A 13,343-nucleotide genomic window follows, 5' to 3' on the forward strand; every position below is an offset into this window, starting at 1 on the left:
TGTGTGTGTGTGTGTGTGTGTGTGTGTGTGTGTGTTTTAGTTTGGGGGATTTTTTTCCCATCAATTACAACGCTTAGATTTCTCTCCTAACCTCCTAAAGCATTCATTGAATTTGAACCCAATCTTCGTGCATGCAATCATATTTAAGAAAACGCTTTCCACTAGGCGTTTTTAAGCAGATATATCTTGGTTTCCCTAAGAGACTGCAAACTCACTGAGGACAGGAAGATCAAATTTAGAGCAACTTGGAGGAAGTGATCTGGTTTTTGTTTATCATTTTCCTCAGTACATGGCACAGTATCCTACATGGGAGGAAATCTGCCAGTCATTAGTTCAATAAATGTGTATTGTGAGTCTAACACATATCTGCATAACAAATAAATACAGGAAAGGAGGCACAGTACTTATAGTTGTTCTGTGTCATTCGGTGCCTGATCCAGTGCTACTGTCACATGCTTTGCGATCCCTATTAGAAAGTCTGTGATGGTGCTCTGCCAGTGGTTTGCTTTGGGACCTCAGACAAATCACAATCTCTTAGCTTCCTAAGCTTTAAAATTAAATGGTCACATTAGAGGACCTTTAAAATCCCTACCGCTCCTAAAATTCTATAATTGTATGATTATAGTATGTGCCCAGCCTAGCACCTCTGATACTGTTCATAAGTTCAGATGAAGATTTATAGCAGGTGAATGGGCTTTGAAAATGGCAAAGAATTTCTCAAAATCCAATCCTTTTTAAAGTAGACAGTTTGCTTCTAAGGGTTGAAATGGTTTCAGAGTTCTTTGCAGTCTTCATATACGTAATATTCTCTTATGTACATGGTAGTTATTACATTATTTAATTAATATTTACTGATTGAATGAATGAATGACACAAGAAAATAGTACCAATTCTAGTTTCTAGTTAACATTTTCGTTCATTTTCACACTTTGAATGATAACCTCACTGAAAAATCTGTATACTGTGTTTGCGATGAGGCCAAGTTCAAAGTAATACAGAGGGATAATTACTCTTCAATTAATTAAATTCTTTCTAATGTCCAAGAAAATGTCTGTTATACCAATCCAGAGAGGTGTTGTAAAATATCGACCTAAGTTATTGTTCTTATGACCAGTGCAGGAAAACTGCAAATGCAAGGAGGGCAGGCTTCTAAGCCATTAAACTTGAGTACCTAAAACGACAAAAGAATGTTCCATTTGTCGTTAAAGAAGAAATACAAGCAAAAACACCTTTATGCCTGGATCTTCTAAAACAGAAAGGCTGTCTGGCAGGCTATGGCCTCTAGATGGAGGAGAGGAGAGCCAGAGGTCCTCTCTTCTCCCCAAATTGCAAATGTTCTTTGTCAAAACCCAGAGCGGTCGTTTTTTCTTTCCTCAGAAAGATTTTTAGAGCTTTGCAGGATCATTTACTTAATGACTTCTTTCTATGCCCTGCTAACCTCCTTTCCAGTCTGGATAAGTACGTGGGAATTCCTCCAAGAAAGGAAAACCAGATTAAAGAATCAGAACCCAAATAAATTCTCATCCAAATATAGGCTGGAAGAAGCAAAATGGAAAAGAAGACATTAGTAGGTTCAGATTTCCTGGCCTTAGTCTACTATTGCCCTACCAAAATTTATGTTATTTTGGTTTCAAAATGGAAGAGCATCCTGAAGAATGCTGGTACAAGTAGAGCTGATTTTTCCTTCCCAGAATTTACAACCTCTTTTCGAACACAACTGTCAGAATGATCCCTTTAAAGTGAAAGCATTTGCAGTCCATTTGCTGGGAGTTCATAGAGAGCAGGCAAGTTTTTAATGCCTGATTTTAATTATTCATTTGAGACAGAAGTTACACAAGTGTGGATGAAATTGGCTGCAAGTTGTATTGTTCTTATGTAGATAGATAGATTCATTTTACTTTTTATGGCTCTGCTCCTCATTTACTTCTGCCAACAAATAGAAGAGGAAAGTACCAGTAATTTCCTAAATTATTCCCCTTTTCCAGAAGACTACAATAAATACGCTAATCATGGAGGGAAGTCTATTTCAAGATGTTTTCAATCCAACAACCCACTAAGCAATCCAATAGATTTTTAATAATATAATATAATATAATATAATATAATAAGAATGAGTCACTTGTTAGGAAAGTAATTGATATCAAAGGCTAGTAGAGAACATAAATCTGTAATTCCAATAAGGAGTCTTTTCATTGTGAACGTGACAAATACGCCACGACGTAGTCTAAGTTATCATCATTTCTCATCTGGACTACCACAACAGCCTCTTCCTGCTCACTCTACTCCATAATTGCACTATTCCATTCCTTCTCTCCAATAGTCATCTCCAAAGATGGCATCAGTACAAGGGCACAAGCACACATAGATGATCCATTTTTGTGCACAATGAAAATAATAATTTGGTGATATATTTAGTTTTAATCAGAAGGATTAAAAATTAGCCTTGCTAAAATATTTATTGATGAGTATACCTATGTTATATATAGCTTTATATACAATATAAACATGTATACGTATGCAGATATATGTATAAAGAGAGAGACAGAGGCAGATAGAGAAAGAAGCAGAGGCAGAAAGACAATGAATATGAACATTTAGTCATTGTATACTGATTGGTGTGCACAATCAAAAAAGTGTGGACACTCTGCCCTACAAAGCAGCAAAAGTAGTCTTTCAAAAGTATCAAAAATATAATTTATTATAACTGCTTAATACTTCCTGCCAGCTTACCATCACAAATGGAATAATATCCAAACTCCTTACCGTGGCTGACCAAGTACTCACTTCTCAATCACACTTGGCAGGATTCTCTACCCTCATTCTAAAACGCCAACCATTAGGGGCTATCCTTTCCTCTGATGTGCCTGGTTTTTTCCAGTTCATGACTTTGCCCATGCTGTTCCGCCTGCCTAGAACATCCATCCTCCAACCCACTTCACAAGGCTGACTCCTCTTCTTTGAGACCTTCACTTTAAATATACAACCTTAGAGAGACCTTTCCTGAACCTCCGCCTAAAGAAGAAATTTATTCTACATTTTCTGTGTCAGTCTCTTGCCAGATCTTTCTAAGTGTGTATTACAGCATTTAATAATTTTACTTAAACCTGTTTTTTTGTTAATAACTTCCAAAAAATCTACATGTGGATAAAGGCCATATCCTCCTTATTAACCTCATTTCAACATTTCTTTCACTGACTAACTTATTAAGTGCCCAAGAAATAATGGCTGGCTAGCTGGGCGGTACCAGTATAACAAGCCTAGGAGCACAACTCTTAGTAACTAATATTTCGTAAATCAGATATATACTGTCTGCCAGAAACTATGCTATGGAGTTTAAATGTACCAGCTCATGCCTTTTTTGTTACAAAGCTTATCTCAGATAAGTACTATCATTTCCCCCACTTCACAGATGATATTAAGTAACTGTCTAGGGTCACACAGCAATTAGTGCAGAGACAAGGCTTCTGTAATAGTCATTCTTATTCCTAGTATGTTCTTAGTTTTATGAAATACTGTTTTACTCCAAATCCAACTAATAACAGATAACACTTATTGATGATATTCTATGTGTCAGGCTCTCTAATTAGCTTGAATCATTTTTAGTAATGTTGAGCAAGCAATTTTGGGAACAAGTGAACACTTTTTTTAGGCTGAGGGGAATGTATATATACTCGCCATTTCTATTTGCTTTTATTTTGTGTGTGGAGAGTAATGTTAAAGAGAGTGGTATAAGCACTCCCCACATAATCTTACGGCATAAGCTACAGGTTAACTGTCTCATTGGTTTTTTGTCTTCCCTCTCTCCTAAGTCTCTTGATTTCTGATGGCTACTTTGGCTTCAGTTTGCACTAAATCACATTATACACCTCATCATTGGAACAATGTCTTTTAATAGTTCTCAAAATACTTGGCTCCCCTTGGATACCATTGAGACAAGGTGTCTTGTCTTGCATTTCAGATCAATTTCATGAAGAACCACAGAAAGAAAACTGGGGAGAATAATATGCAGGCTATTCTCATTGCCTGCCAACAGAATGATGGGATTTTAAAAAATCTGCTCCTTAAAATACTTTCAGATATCAACAAATACAGACCTAGCTCTGAATCCAATAATTGTATCCCTTCTCATACACCCAATGTAAGTGGTGCTAGTAGGAGAACATAAGCCCTCTTATCTTTAAAAATAGGGCTAAGATTATCTACCTAACTCATAAGGATGTTGTGAAAGTTAATTCTACTTTAGACACCCCTTGGAGATAACAAAACTGTCTTGGATTTGTGTACCCTCTATCTCATCACACCTCTAAACAGCTTTTGTTTTGCCTTTTTCCCCCTAGTTTAATAAATCTTGCAGCAGCTCCAAAAGATAGATAGGGGGCAGTTTTTGCCTGTATCTTACAGAATACAAAGAAATTTATCTAAGGTCACAGACTTAGAGACAAGACTTAGAAAAGATTGTCTTTTTATCCTTTTCCCCCCTATTTTGTCCAATTCTGTTCCCAATTTGTATATTCAGGAATTAAAATTCCACATTATTTTTATGTAGCTATTATGCAGTGCTTATACAATCATTTCAGGTTTCAAAAGATAGTTTGCATAATTAAATAGGAAAAGAGAGGCATGAAATAATATCACTGTCATTATGTAAACTCACATATGCATATATATTTTTCCAATTGTAATATTCATACTTAAAGTGAAATAGATAAAAATATACTATGATTAAATAAGTTTATTTAAAGATTGTATTATTAGATTTTTGAAAATATACCTTTACCAAAAAGTCTGAGAATGCATTAACATAACTTTATTATAGTCTTAAAATGATCTGAAAACTGTATAATGTAACTTCTGTGATTTCTTTTCTGTCTTTCTCTAGTCTGTAAGTCTAACATAAAAAGACTTTGATGTACTAAATCACGAAACCAACTTCATAACACGTTTTCTGGTCCAACTTCCCTAGAAATACAAATAGGAAAAATAAACTCAGTTTATTTTAAACTAAAGTTGGAGCTACATTTTACTTTTGTTGCTTCAGGAATACTGACTGGAGGAGAGAGGACAAAGGAAACAGAACGCTACCTCAAAAAACTCTTTAAAGGCCAATGATTACACAACCAAAAGCTTCTATATGATAAGAAGTCTTTGGTTATTTTTGTTCCCTTTAACAAGAACCTATCCAAAGATGAACGAGGTTAATATAAAGTCAAATTCAGTAGACTTCTGGGGCATAATATCCCAGCAGAATACAACTCTATAAAATGTACAGTAGCCACTGACAAACAAGATCTTTGGGACTGTCACTCAGAGCAAAGAGTATCTTGCAGAAGAAGGAGAAAACAAACCAAAGAATCAGTAGCACAGTTGAACAGACATTAACTATTTTATGCTGCTTTGCATTTCTCTGTTTGATCTAGACCAAGAGCAGGCCTCCAGTCCAGATATTCCCAACAGTATGCTAAGCTCTGGTAGTGGCACAGAGGGACGCCAAAGAGGAAAAGAAGAGAGGCGGTCAAAGGCACAAAGTCTGTTGTGTCTGTCTGTCTCGTGCTGAGAAGCAGAACAGTGTGTGGCTTAAAATCCTAAACTTGGAAGTCAAAATCCTGCTTTTAAATCCCGTGCACGTCACTCACTGACTGTACATTATCATTTGACTTTTGGAATCCCTGTTCCTTAATCTGCAAAATGTAGGTTATATCACCTTCCTCATGTAAGACTAATTTACCTGAGACAGAGTGAACACTCAATACATGGTAGCTGTTAAAGTTGCTTCATACTTCAAATACCAACTTCAGTTTGACACTGTTCTTCAACATGCTTCTCTAGATGGGAGATAAGGAGTTAAAATCCATTCAGTTTTTTTTTTTTTTTAAATCAACTTATTTCCAGTTAGGGTAAAAATACAATTTAAAAACCATCATACCCCAGAAGATATAAAAAGAAGAGTAGAGAACAGGTGTTGGAACGCAGAAGTTTCACTCTGGAAGCAAATTGAAAGAATGGAATAAACTACTGCCTTCTTAGTTATTGCCAAGCCGGTCTTCTACGTGAAACACTGTACCATCAATCTGCATCTTTGCAAGCTTCTAGGATGTCAACAGTAGATTGGGCAAGAGACTGAGCTTTTAACTATGCACTTGAATTATCCTTTGCAGCTTGAGAAATTAACTTTAGAAAAGGTCCAAGGAAATCCCTTTTTTTTTGGGGGGGGGGGGACACAGAGTGTAACTCTGTCTCCCAGGCTGGAGTGCTTTGGTGCTATCTTGGCTCACTGCAACCTCTGCCTCCTAGGTTCAAGCAATTCTCCTACATCAGCCCCCAATGTATCTGGGATTACAGGCTTTGCCACCATGCCTGGCTAATTTTTGTAGTTTTAGCAGAGACAGGCTTTCACCATGTTGTCCTGACCTCAAAGGATCTACCTGCCTTGGCCTCCCAAAGTGCTGGTATTACAGGCGTGAGCCACCACACCCAGCCAGGGAATCCCTTAATACATCCCTTATTCAACACATGCAATTTATCTTATGGAGATACTATAGAGTGTGAAGATATGAATGAACTTTAATAAACTGCCTAGACGTAGATCCATAATTGTTGAAAAACTGTTATTAGGATCCACTCAACTACCTTTACCTGCTCAGTTACTATCACCAGGTATATCTCTATGATGTACATTATTAGCTGAGGCCTGTTCATTTTCTAAAAGGAGTTGTGGTTCTCCAGGGGTGGTTTAATGAACCCCTATCTAAGAAGTCAATCGGTTCATTGTTAAACTGGTATTTTATGCCTGCTATCCAAAGGCCCAACTTCTGTAGAGGCCTGTGGCCAAAATCTTTTTCTCCATTTCTCCATCTCTCATCCAACTCACTGATATTTCTAGATTTTAGTAGCTTTATCTACTTAGACTTACATTAACTACTTTTATTTCTTTGATATCTGCTACCATAGATTTAACCCCAAATTGATGGCCTCCTTCTTTGCAGCACAATTCTTGGTCTGTGACTGCCACCCCCTGTGCCATCATCCGCTAGATCTTGGCATGATATTAGGAAATGTTTGAAATTTATCCACAGACTTTTAAAGGTTCTCATTATGGATATCATCTTGTAATGTACTTTGTGGTTCTGTTGTTGTAGTGCTAAGTAGGTAAACGGTATCTCTTTTTTCTGTATTCTCTTGGCACTCTGTGCCTATTCTGACATTGTACTTTTTTTATTCTCATCTTCTAAGTTAGCCATCTCCTCCATTAGACTGCAAACTCCTATAGCTTAGGGGTTGTGTCATCTATCTCTTAACCTCAGTCCATAACCTAATGCAGGCAGAGAAGACAGTGTTTCTTGAATGAGAATAACAAAGCTAATGTTCCCATATCTTTAATAGCCTTTCTTAATGTTGTCAGATGATCAGCACTAGGATGAATCATAAACACCCACCACAAATGTCACATAAAGCTAAATTTACACCTAAGAGAAAACATGAATCAATGAATATGGCAATTTAAGGCAAAACATCATCAACTGAAAATGTTCCTCTTTTCTAACCTATGGCTATTAGCTGAAGTTAGTTTAAAGAGAACCCTGCCCGGTAGCATTGACAATGTTTGTTAGCATTTTTTAAATATTTGAAAATTACATTAAAATTTAACCCACATGAATAAGACTGTCAAAATCTTAATTATATATTGCTTCTGTGATTTTATTTTTATGCACAAATGCAACCAGAAAGATGAAGATAGAACTCTTTCTCGGCCAGGCACGGTGGCTCACGCCTGTAATCCCAGCACTTTGGGAGACCGAGGCAGGCGGATCACAAGGTCAGGAGATCAAGGCCATCCTGGCTCACATGGTGAAACCCCGTCTCTACTAAAAATACAAAAAATTAGCTGGGCGTCGTGGTGGGCGCCTGTAGTCTCAGCTACTAGGGATGCTGAGGCAGGAGAATGGCGTGAACCCGGGAGGCAAAGCTTGCAGTAAGCCAAGATAGCGCCACTGCACTCCAGCCTGGGAGACAGAGGAAGACTCTGTCTCAAAAAAAAAAAAAAAAAAAAAAAAGAAATATTTCTCAGCATACGAACAGGATCCTGTACCTTCTCAGTCAATAACGCCCATGTGCATCCACCCCGACAAAAGTAATGCCGATTCTGACTTCTATAACTATACATTAATTTTGCTGTTCTTGAACTTATTTAATTAAATCAAACAGTTTGTACTCTTGTGTCTAGCAGTGCAGGGGGTGTTAAATGAGTAGATGTAGGTCACGGAGTAAAAAGTTACAGTTATATAGGATGAATAAGTCTAGAATCTAATATACAGTGAGGATTATAGTTATTAATATTGTATTATATACTGGAAATGTGCTAAGATAGTAGATTTTAAGCGCTCTTACCACACCAAAAAAAGTGGTAGGGGAAGGAGGAGTAGCCATGTGAGGGGATGGATATGTTAATTTGCTTAACTTTAGTAATGATTTCACTATGTATATATACATTAAAACATGTTATACATCATAAATATATTCAATAAGAGCTAAAAGGGAAAAGAAGTTCTTAATATGATTTAATCCAATTGATCAATTACTTCAAACCTTTTCTTTATGGCTAATGCTTTTTATTTTCAGTTTAATAAATATTTTCCTACCTCATGTTTGTCAAACTTTTTCTAGAAGATGTATTATCACTTTTATCTATAATCCATCTGGAATTTCTTTGTATGCATATGTCATGAAGTAAGGTTGAAGGCTCATGTTGTGTTATATGGATATCAATGAACCCAGCACCATTAATTTAAAATTTAAAAATCCTTTTCCTGTTGTATTGCTGTGGTACATTTATTGAAGTCAACTGACTGCATGTGTGTGTGATTGCTTCTGAATTTTCTATCCTTCCTATTGGATGAAGTTTGTTAAATTTTGTGCTAAAATACACTTCTTAATTATTGCAACATCATAATACATCATAAAACCTGATATGAAGTCCCTTAGTTCTTCCACCATGTTCTAGAATCTCATTGTCAACTTCTAAGAATGACGGACTTTTTAATAGGATTGCATTGTATGTATAGATCAATTATGGATAAATTAGTATTTTAAAAGCATTGAGTCCTCCCATCCATGAATATATTACTTTTCTGCATTTATTCTGATCTTTAAATTCTCTTAGCAATATTTGTTAGTTTTCCAATATGGAAATCCTGCACATATTTCAATACATTTATTTTCAGTTACTTAAGGTATTTGGTGGCATTGTGACTATGATCTCTTTATCTTAATTTTCAATTCATTATTGCTAGAATATAAAAATAAAATTAATTTTATATTGACTTTATATCTGGTGAAATTGTTACTTATACTTATTAATTTTAATAATTTTTAGGGCCCTTTAGAATTTTTATGTACTTAAGGATATGTGCATATTAAAATTCTACTTCTCTATTTGAAATATATCTACCATTGATTGATTGGTTGATGATTATTTGGCTAGGAAGATGAACATGATATTGAATAGAAATGGTAATAATTTACAATATTGTATGGGGAAAATTGGCTCAAAAGAGCAGGGGGAAGGTTTTATTATTTCACTATGAAGTATGCTGTTTACTGGAGTTTTTCTTGCAAATGACTTTATCATATTAATTTTTTAAATTCTTAATTTGCTGACTTTTTAACAACATGAATAGGTTTTGAATTTTATTGTATGCCTTTCCACATCTTGCGATATGGTCACGTTTTTGTCCTCTCTTCTGCCAATATTAACTAATTATCCAATGTGAAGCTAATCTTACATTCCTAGAACAAACGCCACTTGATTAAAACATTTTATTTTATTACAGTGTTGAATCTGATTTGTTTATATTTTGTTTAGGATTTTTGCAAGTATATTCGTGAGATATCCTGTCTTTTAATTCCCTTTTGTATAATGTCCTTAATGGATTTTGAAATCAAGGTTAGGGTGGTGGCATCATAAAGCAAGCTGATAAGAGTTCACACTTTCTCTATATTCTGGGGGAGTTCGTGTAAGATTAGTGTTATTTCTTCCTTATTTCTTTGAATGAAATAACCCCTGACATTACTTGGATCTGGAGTTTACTTTATGGGAAGCTTTATTGACTATTTATCAACCTATTTAGATTTCTTTCTTTTTTTTTTAGATGGAGTCTCGCTCTGTCACCCAGGCTCGAGTGCAGTGGCATGATCTCGGCTCACTGCAACCTCTGCCTTCCAGGTTCAAGTGATTCTCCCTGTCAGCTTCCCAAGTAGCTGGGATTACAGGTGTGGGCCACCATGCCTGGTTAAGTTTTGTATTTTTGATAGAGATGGGGGTTTCACCATGTTAACCAAGCTGGTCTTGAACTCCTGATCTCAAGAGATACGCCCGCCTTGGTCTCCCAAAGTCCTGGGATTATAGGTGTGAGCCATCCTGCCTGGTCAATTTATTTCTTTTTGTGTTTGTTTTGGTACATTGTGTTTTTCAAATACTTTATTCATTGCATCTTAATTTTCAAATCTATTGATATAAATTTGTTTTATTATTCTATTACTCTTACCATTTTGCTATTTGTTAGATCTACATTAATGTCCTCTTCTTGATTTCTGATATGGGTAATTTTTGTTTTCTTTCATTTTCCTTGATCAAACTTACTAGAAGTTTATCAGTTTTATTAATTGTTAAAAGCAAATTTGAGTTATTCTTGTTTTGTATATTTTGCTTTAATTTACTTCTGCTTATATACACACATACATATGTGTACATATATTTGAAACTTTTTATTCCCTATAATCACTGCTTTAGCTACATCTCACAAGTTTTGATACGACCCACTCATTACCACTTAGTTTAACTTTTAAAATATCTCCATTGTTATTTCTTTTTTGATTCATGAATTATTAAAATACTATATGTAATCCTTCCTTCCTTCCTTCCTTCCTTCCTTCCTTCCTTCCTTCCTTCCTCCCTCCCTCCCTCTCTCTGTTCATTCGTTCTTTCTCTCTCTCTCTCTCTCTCTCTCTCTCTCTCTCTCTCTCTTTCTGTTTGTTTGTTTGTAACAGGGTCTCCTTTTGTTGCCCAGCCTGGAGTGCAGTGCAGCGGTGTGATCACTTCTTACAGCAGCTTTGACCTTCTGGACTCAAGTGATCATCCCATCTCAGCCTCCTAAGTAACTGGGACTACATATGGCCACTACTACACCTGGCTAATGTTTTTCATTTTTTTTTAGAGATGGGGTCCCAGTATGTTGCTGCCTAGGCTGGTCTTCAACTCCTGGTCTCAAGCGATCCTCCCAGCTTGGCCTCCCAAAGTGCTGGATTACAGATGTGAGCCACTGCACCTAGACAAGTATTGCTAATTATGTTTTTTAAAATTTCTAGTTTTCTTTCATTGTAATCAGAGAGAATATTGTGTAAATTCAGTTGTTTGAAATTTGTTGAAACTTGTTTAATGGCCTTTGCTATGCTCAATAATGGTAAATGTTCCGAGCACACTTGGATTACTGTGTATTCTGCATTACTTACACTTAGTGTTTCATATATGTTCATTAGGCCAAGTTTGTTAATTATGTTTTTCAAATATTCTATAATTTTATTTTATTAATGTTTTTGGCTTAATTTGCAGTTACGAAGAGAAGTGTATCAAAATTGCCAATCATATGTGTGTGATTGGTTTTCAATTTGTTATTGATATTCTGAAGGTGTGTTATTAGGGTCAAATATATTTAGAACTGCCATATCATCTTTTAAAATTCATTCTTTCATTATTATGAATTCTTCTTTATATTATTATTTTTGCCTTAAAATTGACTTTGTATAAAATTGACTTTGTATATAGTTTTGCCTTTTTAATATGTACTGTATTTTCATTTTTTTCATTTCAAAAAATGGAAAAAAAATTTCCATTTTTTGCCTTCAATCTACCTTGAAGTCTATCTTTTAAAATACTATATTGTTTCTTTCTGCCTGCCGTTCTTTGTCTTTTTTATAAATTCAACTTTTTATTTTGAGATAATTGCAGATTCACAGTAGTGGTGGTGATAAATAAATACAGGGTATTCCCATGTACTCTTTAGCCAGTTTCCCCCAGTGGTAACATCTTGCAGAATTACAACCAGGATATTGATATTATGACATCTTGACATAAAGTCACAATATGAAATATTCTCATCACCACAAAGATCTTTATGTTGTCCTTTAAAAAATATGTATTTTTAATTGACAAATAATAATTGTATATATTTATAGGATCTGTTGCACAATGTGGTCATTATAGTTGATAATAATATACAGTATATTTCAAAATTGCTAAAAGAATTTCTTTTTTTACTTTAAAAAGATTTATTTATATATTAATTGTGCCTATTTATGGTAGACATGTGAGATTTTGATACACTCTTATAATATGTAATGATCAGATCAGGGTATTTAAAATATCCATCACCTTGAATATTTATCATTTCTTTGTGTTGGGAACATTTTGAATATTCTCTTCTAGCTATTTTGAAATTTGCAGTAGATGGTACATATACACTGTGGAATACTATGCAGTCATAAAAAGAAACAAAATCATTTCATTGCAGGGACATGGATGGAGCTGAAAGCTATTATTCTCAGAAAACAAACATAGGAGCAGAAAAGCAAGTACCACCTGTTCTCACTTATAAGTGGGAGCTGAATGATGAGAACACATGGACACACGGAGGGGGAACAACATGTGGGGCCTGTTGGAGCATTGGGGGTGGGAGGAGGGACAGCAGGAAGAATAGCTAATGATGGGCTTAATATCTAGGTGATGGGATGATCTCTGCAGCAAATCACCATGGCACACTTTTACCTATGTAACAAACCTGCACATCCTGTACATGTACCCCAGAACTTAAAAGTTGGAAATAAAAAAAAAATTTGCAGTATATTTGTTAACTGTAGTCACCTTACTATGCTAGCAAACACTAGAACTTACTCCTGTGTAATCATATGTTTGTACCTATTAACCAAGCTCACTTCATCCCTGTCACCCTTCCTAGCCTCTGATAACTATCATTCTATTTTCTACTATCATGAGATTAATTTTTTAAGCTCCCACAAATGAGTGTGAACATGCGATATTTGTCTTTCTGTGCCTGGCTTATTTCACTTAACGTAATGACCTCCAGTTCCATTTATGTTGGGGCAGATGACAGGATTTCATGTTTTATTTTTCATTATATATATATATATATAAAGACAGAGTCTCACTCTGTCACCCAGGCTGGAATGTCACCCAGTGGAATGATTTAGGCTCACTGAAACCTCTGCTTCCCAGGTTCAAGCAATTCTCCTACCAAGTAGCTAGGACTATAGGTGCATGCCACCCCACCCAG

This window comes from Theropithecus gelada, chromosome 9 (genome assembly GCF_003255815.1).
Source record: "Theropithecus gelada isolate Dixy chromosome 9, Tgel_1.0, whole genome shotgun sequence".
Lineage (NCBI taxonomy): Eukaryota > Metazoa > Chordata > Mammalia > Primates > Cercopithecidae > Theropithecus > Theropithecus gelada.